General features: G+C 45.7%; 1 protein-coding gene across 3 annotated transcripts in view; it reads left to right on the top strand.

Annotated features, from left to right (window-relative positions):
• The window catches only part of SLC16A3 (solute carrier family 16 member 3), a 40,024-nt gene continuing 27,666 nt past the window's right edge, over positions 1–12,358 (top strand). The window contains exon 1 of one of the 3 annotated variants that reach the window (XM_054047537.1): positions 1–152. The gene's annotated coding sequence lies outside the window, so the exon portion shown is untranslated. Of the gene's footprint in view, positions 153–919; positions 1,026–7,884; positions 8,272–12,358 lie in introns of those variants that run through there. The other 2 variants (XM_054047539.1, XM_054047538.1) reach the window with 2 other exon arrangements.

Below are 12,358 nucleotides of genomic sequence, written 5' to 3'. Positions count from 1 at the left end.
GGACCCGGCTGCTCTGACGTTCGTCGGAAACTAGCGGCTGCCGCCCGCTACTGCTGAGTAACAGGCGATAAATCGCCCCGGAAGACAAGACGAAAGCAGCGGGTTGGGTCGGTCTCGGAACCGGGATTGAGACCGGCGCAGGCTTGTCCCAGGTACGTGAATCCCAGGGAGCCGGGGCGCAGCCGTTCGGGATGCTGAGATGCTGACTGTCCGCTCCGGTGCGCAGGCGGCAGCTGCTTCCCCGAGCCCCGCAGCGGGTCGGAGCCTCCCCAGGAGGGATCCTGGCGCTGCAGATTAAATCAGCTGCTCCAGAACCGGGACAGAGATCCGGCCCGACGCGGGCCAGAACCCAGGAGTTGGGGTTTCCAGATTAGCCTGGGCTAGGTCATGAGGCCGGTGCGGTGCGGGCTTGGAGCGCACCCGCGCATCCTCTTTCCCTCGGCCGGCGCTCCAGGACACCGGGGCGCGGGGGTGCTTGAGCGGAGCCTGGTCATTGGCAGGACTCGACCAGCCGGTCAGAAAAAGCCTCATCCGAGCTGAACCGGGGGAGGCTGGCACCTTTGTGCAGCAGGAGGGGCGGGGAACGGTCGCCAGCGGGAGGTGCATCCCCTCTGTTGTTCTTTGTCCAGATTCTCTGCTTCGGGCGCTTTGTAGCGCCGCTCCGCGGAGACAGTCTGGGCCCCCTGGGGAGCTCAGAGACCCAGGGTAGGAGCTGCGTGTTCGCGTGCGGTGAGTGATGGGAACAGACTGTCTCCGCTGGCATGGCGCAGGCACAAAATGTTCCGGTGCCCAACCTGCGCGTCAGGTGTCCAATGGCCCCGCGCTCTGCGGCTCCCTTCTCTGGAGCTGGGATCCCCCTCCGCCTCCCCCTCCTCCGGACCCTAGCTCCAGTGGCGGCTGATCTGGTTCTGCCGGCTCTTGGGAAGGATGTGTTTTCATATGAGCCTGCATCGGGCTGAGTTACAGACAATTAATATGCAAAATTAGCCTCGGAAGTTGATTTGTTCCGTTTTGGGTTGGACAAGGTAAGAAAGAGGCATTTCTATCTAGTGTCTTGTCTTAACTCTTTACATTATTCTTGAGAGTAGAACAATCCGGAGGATTTCTCCGTGGTTATAACGTAAGCACTGCACCATGAAGCTGGTACGACTGCGGTCTTGGGAGCGTTTATTCCCAGTGTTCTCATTTGAGGCTAGGCTAGGGTGTCCCTCACCAGCAAGTACTGAAGAAGTGTATATATAATGTGATACTCAAATGCCTTTTCCATCGATTCCTTGCTGTTTTCTGTGTTTCATGTGATGCCTCTGATAGTTTTATACCTAGATCTGGGAGCTGAGGATTTATTCATCCAACCATCTCTTCTTTATTCCCTTTATCTCCCCTCCCCCCCCTGGCATTGTCCAGTGTGGGAAGGCAGGATGCTAGGCTAGATGGACCATTAGTCTGACCTAGTATGGCCATTCTTATGTTCTTATATTTTATTTTAGCATGATTTAAATTCTGAAATCCTCTTCAATTAAATGTAAAATCTGCAAACTAAGTTTAATAGAAGACTAAACAGAGTAAAGCACAATATGTAGGGCCCTACCAAATTCATGGTCTATTTGGGTCAATTTCATGGTCCATAGGATTTTAAAAATCATAAATTTCATGATTTTAGGTATTTATATGTGAAATGTCACAGTGTTGTAATTGTAGGGGTCCTGACCCAAAAAGGAGTTGGGGGGAGGGGTTGCAAGGTTGTGTGTGGGGGGGGGGGCGGGGGTTGGGGTACTGCTGCCCTTACTGCTGCTGGTGGCAGCTGCCTTCAGAGCTGGGCAGCTGGATAGCAGTGGCTGCTGTCTGGGAGCCCAGCTCTGAAGGCAGAGATACTGCCAGCAGCAGCGCAGAAGTAAAGATGGCATGTTATGGTTTTGCCACCCTTACTTCTGCGCTGCTGTCTGCAGAGCTGGGCACTTGGCCAACAACTGCCGCTCTCCAGCTGCCCAGCTCTGAAGGCAGTGTAGAAGTAAGGATGGCAATACCATGATGCCCCTAGAATAACCTTGTGACACCCCTGGTCCGTCCGTCCCCCCCGCAATTTCCTTTTGGGTCAGGACCCCCAATTTGGAAAAAAAACACTGGTCTCCCCCATGAAATCTGTAGCATGGTGTAAAAGCACACAAGACCAGATTTCACCGGGGGGGGGGAGACCAGATTTCAGTCTGATGTGTTTTTCATGGACTTGAATTTGGTAGGGCCCTACCAATATTCCCCTTTATAAAGAAGACAAATTATCTCAGCATAGCATGTGAACATCATTAGCTACTTAGGCCAACATTTTTTAAAGTAACAAGGAGTCTGGTGGCACCTTAAAGACTAACAGAAGTGAGGGGTTTTTTATCCACGAAAGCTCATGCCCAAATAAATCCCTTAATCTTTAAGGGGCCACCAGACTCCTTGTTGTTTTTGTGGGTACAGACTAACATGGCTACCCCCTGATATTTTCGAAAGTGGCTATTGATATTGGTGGCTAATTTTTTGGTGACCAGCTTGAGACAACTTCAACCTCTTCTGGTTGAGCCAGGATGTGTCTGCAGGTAGGTACACACACTTTTTCTCCCTCCCCCCTCCCATATGTCCTCCTTTTTGTACAGATTCAGGGCATTTGCTTTGATTTGCAACTTCCTTACTACGCTAACTTTGCAAACAAATGGATTGGCTGTTCACACACTGAGTTATTGCTTTGCCTTATTTAATTTATTTGGCTTTTTAAAAAAATCAAAAGCAAGAGACTGAAATTTTAACAGTTCCATTTCCTTATTTGACAAGATTATTAGCACTGGTCCTGGAACACAGACAGAAATGGACATTGTGTTTGACTGCATGAGTGCTGAATACAGATAAATTAAAAGTTATGTTCCTCTTAGAGTTACATAGTGAGTTATTTAAAGTTTTGCAATGTCTGTGTCTGATGGAGTGGTGGTTCCATTATTTTGGAATGGCAAATCAGGAGTTTGAAAGAGTTTGGACCAGAAGCCTGTGTGCATGGGTTAGTACAATGTATCAGTATTGTAATTAAGTTGGAAGTAGTAATTTAGGACAAGGATTCACATCAGTTGTATGCATTCTTAAATTGTGAATGAAGCATATATTCTTGAGGCATAAATTCACATAGACTTTAAATTGTGAGACTGTAAAGTAGAGTTCTACTTCTATGCTGAAAAGTGACTGAGTAAAACGACACCATCTTACGCAACAGACCTCTTCCTGTATATTCACTCAGATCTGCTTTTGATCCTACACAGGGCCGGCTCCAGGCACCAGCTTGGCAAGCAGGTGCTTGTGGCGGCCACTCCGGAGAGGGGCGGCAGGTCCAGCTATTCAGCAGCAATTCGGCGGACGGTCCCTCACTCCCGCTCGGAGCGAAAGACCTTCTGCCGAATTGCCACAGCAGATCACTATTGAGGACTTTTTTTGGGGGGGGGGGGGGGGAAGTGGCTGCTTCGGGCGGCCAAAATCCTGGAGCCGGCCCTGATCCGATAAGCACTTATGCATGTGAACAACTCTGTATACCTGAGTAGTCCCATAATGTTCAGTATGAGTAATCAAATGTGTATGTGTTTGCTGGATTTGAGCCTTCATTAGTATTTATTTATTTTGTGCTTCAAAAAACACCGAATAAAGGCAGTCCCTGCTATGAAGAAGTTATGACCATTTTTTATACTATTTATTACTCTTAGAAGTACTGCAGAGCCAGCATAGCTGTAAGACATACTTTAGTTCTAGTCCTTCTCATGTACCATCAACACAATTATGTACTGAACGCTAGCTTCAGGTCCAGTAACATCTACCTTTGCAAACATACTGAAGGCAATGGAGTTTCAGTGGGGCTATGCAGGTGTCTCTAAGTTAGCTTTCAGCTGATTATGTACAAAGACAGGGCATGGATTGACTATCAGTTCCCAAGGTGAGTTTGTGATGCTGACAGTAAGGCACTTAGATACAGTGGTGGTGGATGTGATGTAAAAACACAGGCATTAGGGGAAAAAATCTGCTTATTTGTACATTAAGCACATTTGACATAGAAATTAGTGAATGTCAGTAAGCTAAGGGATCAATGACATCTTGATTACAGAATTACACTTTAAGGATTCATAGGGTGAAAGCTGGACTTATGGGTGTTCTTTAACTATAAATGTTAAAGAAAATAATTGACAGACATGCTCTTTCTAGCTCTGTTGATATGAGGAAATCTACGTAAACATTTCTGAGTGTATTGAGCCAGATTTATATTTGCATCTTCAGATAGTTTTGTTTCTGGAGGAGCATAGGCTGGACATATTTGGTGGTAACATGCTCAGTGTTTAGAAAGGAGTACTTCCTGTAATTCCCATTAGTATCCCAGGTGATGTAATGATCAGCATTGCCTATCTTCAAAAGGAGCAGCATCCAGCTTCCTCTCTATAGGGAGGGTTTCAATATAGTTTAATGTATTGTTCAGATGAGTATCTCCATGTATATTACTGTAGTTACACCAATGGAAGTGTCACAATAAGATGGTGTGAAGGTAAAGAGACATAGGAAATGGGCTGGTGATATAGTAAGTGCTGATGTGGAACATGATCAACAGCTAGACAGCATAGAATTGGTGCATGGGGTTTTATTAGATTAGGGGATGTTAAGAGACAGAAGGGGAATGATAGAAACTGGCAAACTGTTTCAAAGAGCAGAAGTGAAGAATTCACCTCTCATGGTGGAAAGGAAGCCAGGATTGGTAGGGAAAAAAGGCTCAAGTGGACATGGGGGAGAGACAGTCACAGAGGTAGTTAGAAGGGGCTTGTGGATGGGATGTCAGTGATAGCCTTTGAGGATGTTGTTTGTGTGAGTGAGAAGACCGGTTTACAGTCTGAACAGATTAGAGTTTGGATCTGGATAATTCTGGGAAACTATTGAAGTGAGTTATAGTAATCGAGATGTGACATTTAAAAATACACGAAAATAATTCAGCAAAGTGTCAGAATAGAGGTGTATTCATGCTGTGTTGCAGGGCTGACTATGCAGACTTGAAAAGTGTATCAGTAGGAGGAGGGTTGCTTTAAAGGGAGAAGTCTAATGAAAATTAATTGATCTCTATAGGGGTCATAATTTCCCATGTGATTTTTGGAGAAGTCAATATCTCTGTTTCCATTCACCATCTGTAAACTGGGGATAATAATGCATTCTTTTTCTGTCTTGTCCGTTTAGATTAAGATCTTCAGGGTAGGTACCATCTCTTTTATCCACCTAGGTATTGTATGCCCCACATAATCATACTACTAAGCAATTTCCAATCTTTAATATACTAAACTTAGGAGACCCAACTCTCAGGTTTGGATCATCTTTCCTTTGCATTTGTATAGCACCAAGAAACACAATGGGGTCCTGATCTCAACTGCTGCTCTATTGCTACTAATCAAAGATCTGCTTTCCTTTTGGTACCCATTGGGAATTGAGACTTGGGCTCCTAAATCCTTGGAACGCTGAGTGGCCCAATACCTTTAAAAATCTGTGCCTTAATCCCTGCACCATGAGATACTGCTACACAGGCAATAGAAGGTGTCAGGCTGACTTGCAAATCCTAAAACTGCTCTGTTTAAAAATTTTTATATTACAAAGCTTCTCCTTTTGGGTACAGTAAGCCAACACTTCTCATACCTACAGCATCCTGTATATTGCTGTAAACAATCAGCTAACGTTCCATCATATTTATTCCTGCACTGGTTTCCAAGGGAACAGGCAAAGACATAATTTGGAGAGCAGAAGCATATAAAACCTTCCCATTCTCTTTTGGTTATTTTATATATGATTAAAAATGGGTAATATTACTAAAGCATGCAGTTCTTTAATAGGTGAAATTTAGTGTAAACATAACACATAGGCATATAGGAATGGGTGGGCTGGATCAGAAGGGATAACTCAGTGGTTTGAGCATTGGCCTGCTAAATCCAGGGTTGTGAGTTCAATCCTTGAGGGGGCTACTTAAGGATCGGGGGCAAAATCAGTATTTGGTCTTGCTAGTGAAGGCAGGGGGCTGGACTCAAGGACCTTTCATTTCAGGGTCCCTTCCAATTCTATGAGATAGGTATATCTCCATATATTAAGCCTAGTTAGTCTGATTTTTCTCCCCCCCCCCCCTATCTCTGACTATAGCCAGAGTCAGCTATTGCAGAGAAAGGTGCTTGAACCCCTGTAATGGACAATTTTTGAGTAACCTGCCAATAGAGGATGTTTCATCTCCAATCTATCACTTAGTTTAGTTCTTGTCTGTATTAGATTTTTTTCCCCTTAACATTTCACTGCCATTGCTACCACCAATACTGCTCCTCTAGTTCTTTCACTGTTGCTAGCACCAGACAAGGAACGAGTTACCACTGAGATCTTAACACTGTGTTGTGACAATTGTTGAAAAGACATTTTGGGTGAGACTAGTAAATCTCCTTTCTAACACACACTGTCCCTGAGACTGCTCATTATCTGCTTTCTCTATAAGTTTAAAGAGATGGAGCTCATCGCTCATAGTTTTTAGACTTCTCTTCTAACATCAATTCATATTTAATATGGAGAATTGGCAATGGGTTAAGATCAGACTGTCTCATAGCTCTGTGTGAATCCATCATTAGACCAATTTTGAAAAATTGCGATTTTATTTCGAACTCTAGTCCTATATACTTTGACACTTTTTTGGGAGGGAAAAGAGTAAATTGATTTTGCTCTGTTTCCCTATGGAACCCAAGGGCCTGATTTTTTTAGATGTTCTGGGTATTTGCAGCTCTCCCTACTTCAGTTCAAGTTGTGGGTCAACAGCAGCTATGAAAATTGGACCCTATGGGCCCATCTACAATAGAAAACTAGCCTATTTTCAAAGACTGCGCCTCTTTGTAAGCACACAAATGTGATTAGCCAGCCTATGTAGACCAGGCCAAATAGAGTTGAAAGGGCTTTCTGAATAAGGTAGTGAACCTGGTTTGACCTGCTCTGCAAAGGGTAGATAACTACACAAGAGGAGGATTGATTGCTCATTTTCTAACATAGACATAGACAGGGCCCCTCAGAGTTTCTGGAGCTGTCGTATCTGCAATTGTTGGCATAGGTGCTGGTACTAGGGGTGCTGCTGCACCCCTTGGCTTGAAGTGGTTTCCAGTGTGGTTCAATGGCTCTCAGCACCCCCGCTATACAAATTGTTCCAGCACCCCTGAGTCTTTGCTGTTCTCTTGTTGTATAACATAATATGAGATCTGGAAGTATCACATCAATCCATATGATGAGTCCCTATTACTTTGATACAGCTACTGTAAGTGTAATTTATTCTTGGGCTGAAAAATCTACTTCCTGGAATGCTCCATTTCAACCCATATGTAGAGCAGTGTCTTTCTATACTGAGCATGCAGTACAACATAGATTGTAAGCAAACCGGATCATATATAGAATAGAGCAAATGTGATAGCTACTGACTGCTGTTTGTATGTGTATTCCTTTCACAGTTATGTTGATACACAAACCATTACATATTATAATTGCCATTAGTGTTGCATATATGAATAATAGAAAGTTTAGTTCCTTGTGTGGTGACGGTGACTGGAAAGAGGCTGGTATTCTTTTTAAAAGGCAGATTTAGGATATATTGAAGTAAAATGGGGGGGGGGGGGAGAGACAATGGAGGCAGAGAGAGCTATTCTCTAGTCATTACATTCGCTCTGGGCGGTGTGGTGAGACCGTGAATCCTCTGGTCATTCTAGGAGCCCTGGTTTGTATGGCAAGAGCGTATCTGGTAATTACGGTAGCAACAGCTCCCGTCTGCCTGAGTCACGTCCTTCACGTCTCAGTGCAGCCGGGCGCTCGAGTGTCAGATGTGCCTTTGCTGAGCGCACTCGCATCAGCGAGTGTCGCCCCTGAGTCCTGCCTGAGCCCGACATGGAGCCTCCCCCAGCCAAGCTGCGGGGCGGCAGCGCATCCCAAGGACCAGCGGGTGGGGAGCGGAGGCCGGGAAGGTGGGACGCTGCGGCGTGAACTGGCGGCGGCGGAGATGGCTTGATGGGCTCACGGCGCACGAGGGAGAAGGCAGCCGGGCCTCCCGCTCGGCGAATGAAAACTGGGCCCCTTTCCAGTCTGGGGTGGGAGAAACTGCACGTTGCTGCTTCCGCCCATTCTGTTACAGGCTCCTAGCCTCCCGCGGCAGGCGCACGTGCTTTGGGTTTTCCCTTCACTGTTTCCTCTTTTCCTGATCTTCATCTCCATCCTGTTCTTTCTCAGGTCTGTACTGGTTTTCCTCCCTGTTTACTCCTTTCCCCATTCTTCCTGTCCCTCACTGCTACACTCATTCATTCATTCATATTGAGTTTTGCCACTCCTCTCCCCCAGAAACAGGGAGACACAAGGAAGCCTAATATGATGGGTGTGTGTCCCAGGAAATGAGAACTGCCCCTGCTTTCAGTGATTGTTCCTACAGATTTCAGAAAAATCCATTATTCTGCCCAGGTTTTTGTAACCCAGGCAGACTGGAAGGAGCCACTGGCCCTGGCTGGTTAGGCCAGACAAATGAATAGCATGTTTGCTGGGAACAGGTGTGCCTAGGGGCTGCCCATCAGGATTGCCCTACCTCTGCTCTTCCCACATTGAGCCAGACCTTCCCTTGAGCTAGCCATCTCCACCCAGCAAAGTTAGATCTACATATGGGCATAGTTCTGGGAACAGTGAGTCTTGCTCAGTCACATCTCCCATCTGCTGGAAGCTGTTGTCCCTGCATCAGCAGTGAACACCTGATTAGAGCAGGTCTAGGGCAGCAGGGAACCTCTGTTGTTGAGGTTCATCCTCTAAAGCTTATGCTCTAATAAATTTGTTAGTCTCTAAGGTGCCACAAGTACTCCTGTTCTTTTTGCGGATACAGACTAACACGGCTGCTACTCTGAAATCTGTTGTTGAGAGAGCATGAGGGGGAGACAAAGGACTGACGGTGAATAAGAAAAGGAATGAATTTGACAAAGCAAGGGGAAGATCAGTTTAGGGGTGGAAGAGGAAGAAGGAGGGGAGCAATGAACAGAGGGAAAGTATGGCAGAGGGGGAAAAAGAAGCAACAGGATCAAAAAACAAATAGAAAATCTAGGAGAGAGTGGAGATCAGAGACACAAGATGAGAGCATAGAAAAGAAAAATTTCCTAAAGGTGTTGGGCATCTAGATACAGAGAAGAGAGGGGCTGATACTGGGAGAAAAAGGTAAAAGAATTGAGTGGTATGAGGATTATTTTCTTCTACCCTGACTCTTACTGTAAATTGTTCAGTTTTATCTTGAAAAGAGAGAAGGTGAGGTGGGGATAGCTCAGCTTATGAGAGAGTAGTTGAGATTTCTCCCTCTACCCCTTCCCCTATTGCCAAAGCCATGTGTAACAGTGCTTGGAGGGCCAGGCAGGCTAGTTTTGTGCACCTGACTTCCAGCCCCTTGTTTCCTTGGTCAAGGTGCCTCAGTCTTTCAAGCAGTGGGGGTAGGGAGACCCAGGCCCTACCACTCCACTAGGTGCCTGGGGGAGTTGACCCCTGAATAGGAGGCATTCTAAGCATGGAGTCTAAATCCACTGCCCTGGGCTACTTCCTACCAGAGTCCTTTCAGTTTGGGGTGTGGCCCCATTGTCCAATTTGCTGGGGTGGCTTGCCTCCCATGGTGCCCTCTCATGGATGTTGGGTGACACCCTGCCACTGTCCCAGGCTCATTCAGGCAGGGTATCTATAAGTTTGGTACAGCCAAACCCCCACGATATCTCTGGGGTGTGATCATCCAGTTACCTGATTTGCCAGAGATTCCTAGGTCTCCTTCACAGCATCCCTATGCAGGTAGACAGAATGTGCTCCCTGGTGGCTGCCAAGTGAGTGGTCCTTCCAATCAGATGGGGCAGTAGCTAGCTCATACCTCTTCACCAGTCAGCCCTGAACTGGGCCATGCCCTCTCCTTTTCTACCCCCTCTAGGCTTGACATTGGCTGCAGGTATAATAGGGTGGGGCTAGCTGGGCCCAAAGGCTGTCCTTAATCTATGCTATGCTGGTGGACAGTTTCTTCACTTCATCACACCCTGCTATGCCCACCTTCCTGACCCACACATAAGAATGGTTATACTGGGTCAGACCAAAGATCCATCTAGCTCTATATCATATCTTCTGACAGTGGCCAATGCCAGCTGCTTTTGAGGGAATGAACAGGTGAATCCTCAAGTGATCCATCCCCTGTCACCCATTCCCAGCTTCTGGCAAACAGAGGCTAGGGACACCATCCCTGCGCATCCTGGCTAATAGCCATTGATGCACCTATCCTCCATGATAATCACACACAATCTGTTCCCTTCACCACCCTCCCTTACCGCATTGTAAGTGTCCTTTATTTTCCCTTTTGAAGAGCTGATCATCCCTTTCTCCCCTCCTCAAGTGTTCTGCCATAATCTGGTGTTCACCTTTGATAAGGGGCAGGTGAGGAGAAGTGCATATAGTGGTCCAGGAAGACTCTGTAGCTGCTTGCAGGTGGCTCAGCTGTTAAATCACCACCTGCAGCACTACTTGATTGAATCTTCTCTGACACTCCATGGGTCTGATTTTACATGCAGAAGACCTGGCTTGAAGACAGGAGGTCCTCACTAGGAGGCTTCAGTGGGTAAGGGAAGGGCTGGATGCAAGTAGTACCTTTGCTCAGTCAAGTTGCTGTCTGTTTCACTGGCTCAAGAGCCAGGCAAGCAGGGAAATAAAACTATTTCTAGGATGTGGCCTGTGTTTTATTTATTAGTACAGCCTTCTCACGTCAGTGTTGGCACACAGGGCAGTAACAAGTCTCTTCCATCCGTCTCTGTCATGAGCAGCTGCTTCCATCTGCTCTATGGTCTTGAGAGCAACTATTCTGCCCCCTTCCCCCTTATAAGGGGCCTTCTTAAGGCTTTTCTTGGGCTGTTTTGTTTCCCTACACCAGATAATTTTCACTTGACAGCTTCAGGTGGGAGTTTGTGTCTTGGCATCCAGAGTACATGCCACAATTTGTACAACGCTTCCTTCTAATTCTAATGAAAACAAGCTGCAGGTTGGTAAAGTCTCTGCATTCAATGCCCAGAGTCTTTCAAAGGCTATATTTTCAAAGGCATCTCATTTTCTAACTTTTTAATAGATCTCCAACTCTCATAGCCATATGTTAGCACTGAGATTATATTTTAATTAAAAATTTTTTTGTTTTGGTACTGTATATATTTGATTTCCATATGTTGAGTGTAGTGAAATACTATGGATGCCTTTCTTAACCTTGATATCACTTCTTTCTTGAGATCTCTGTTGGCTATTATGGTGCTGCCCAGATAAATGAACTGTTCTACTTTCTTGAAGTTTTTTACCTTTCAGTATGATGTTGCTGCTTGACATCTAGGTTTCAAGGATGTTTGTTTTGGCATAACTGATTTTGAGCCTTGCTTTGGCCTGCTGTTTTTTTGCCAAGGTGTCTGGCTTTGTAGCTTTTTGGGGGTGTTATTGAATGGAATGATATATTTGGCAAATGTTTAGAAGGCCTAGACTTTGCTATCTACCCATGCTATGCCAGTGTTTGTGTTGCTAATACATTTCTTCATCAGCCAGTCTATGGCAATGCCAACCAACAGGAGAGCAAGAATGCAGCCCTGTTTTACACCTGTGTCCAGTTGAACCATGCTGTTGTCTGGTTCACTTTTACAGCAGACTTTGTGTCACTGTACATAGGTTAATGATGTTGACTACTTTAGCTGGAATTCCATCAGACTGTAGAATATTCCACAATGCATGCCTATACAGGTTGTCACATGCTTTTTGAAAATCAATTAAATTGATACTGGGAGCCTGCCATTCTAGACATCCTTCTATGATGTCCTTAACATGAAAATCTGATCTATACAGATCTCTTCAGCCTGATCTTCCTCAGCTTTGCATTCACTGCCTCTTTCATCCTGGGTAGTACCACACTACAGAAAACTTTCCCTACAACAGAGACTCCTCTCCAGTTTCTACAGTCATTAGGATTACTGTTTTTGGGTATTCTGACCATTCTCCCATGTTTTCACTGGCCACAAGGGGTCTCTTCCCCCCCCCCCCCCCTAAACTTCCTTGAACAGCTTTGTCAGTTTCATTAGGGTGTTGGTGTCCAGTGCTTTTAGCATTGCTGCTGTGATTTTTATCATTTCCCAACACTTCTGTTGTTTTTCAGCTTTTTGACTCCAGCCTGACATATATGTTGGACCAATGTTAATCTCAAGTTGACCAGGTTTGCCTGTTTAACTGAATTCTGATAGTGAGGTAGAGCTTGTCTCAGGACTTATTTGAAATGCCCCACTCATCTCTTGTTCTGTTCTAC

This window comes from Malaclemys terrapin, chromosome 13, assembly GCF_027887155.1.
Source record: "Malaclemys terrapin pileata isolate rMalTer1 chromosome 13, rMalTer1.hap1, whole genome shotgun sequence".
Lineage (NCBI taxonomy): Eukaryota > Metazoa > Chordata > Testudines > Emydidae > Malaclemys > Malaclemys terrapin.
This window is presented reverse-complemented; position numbering and strand designations above follow the sequence as displayed.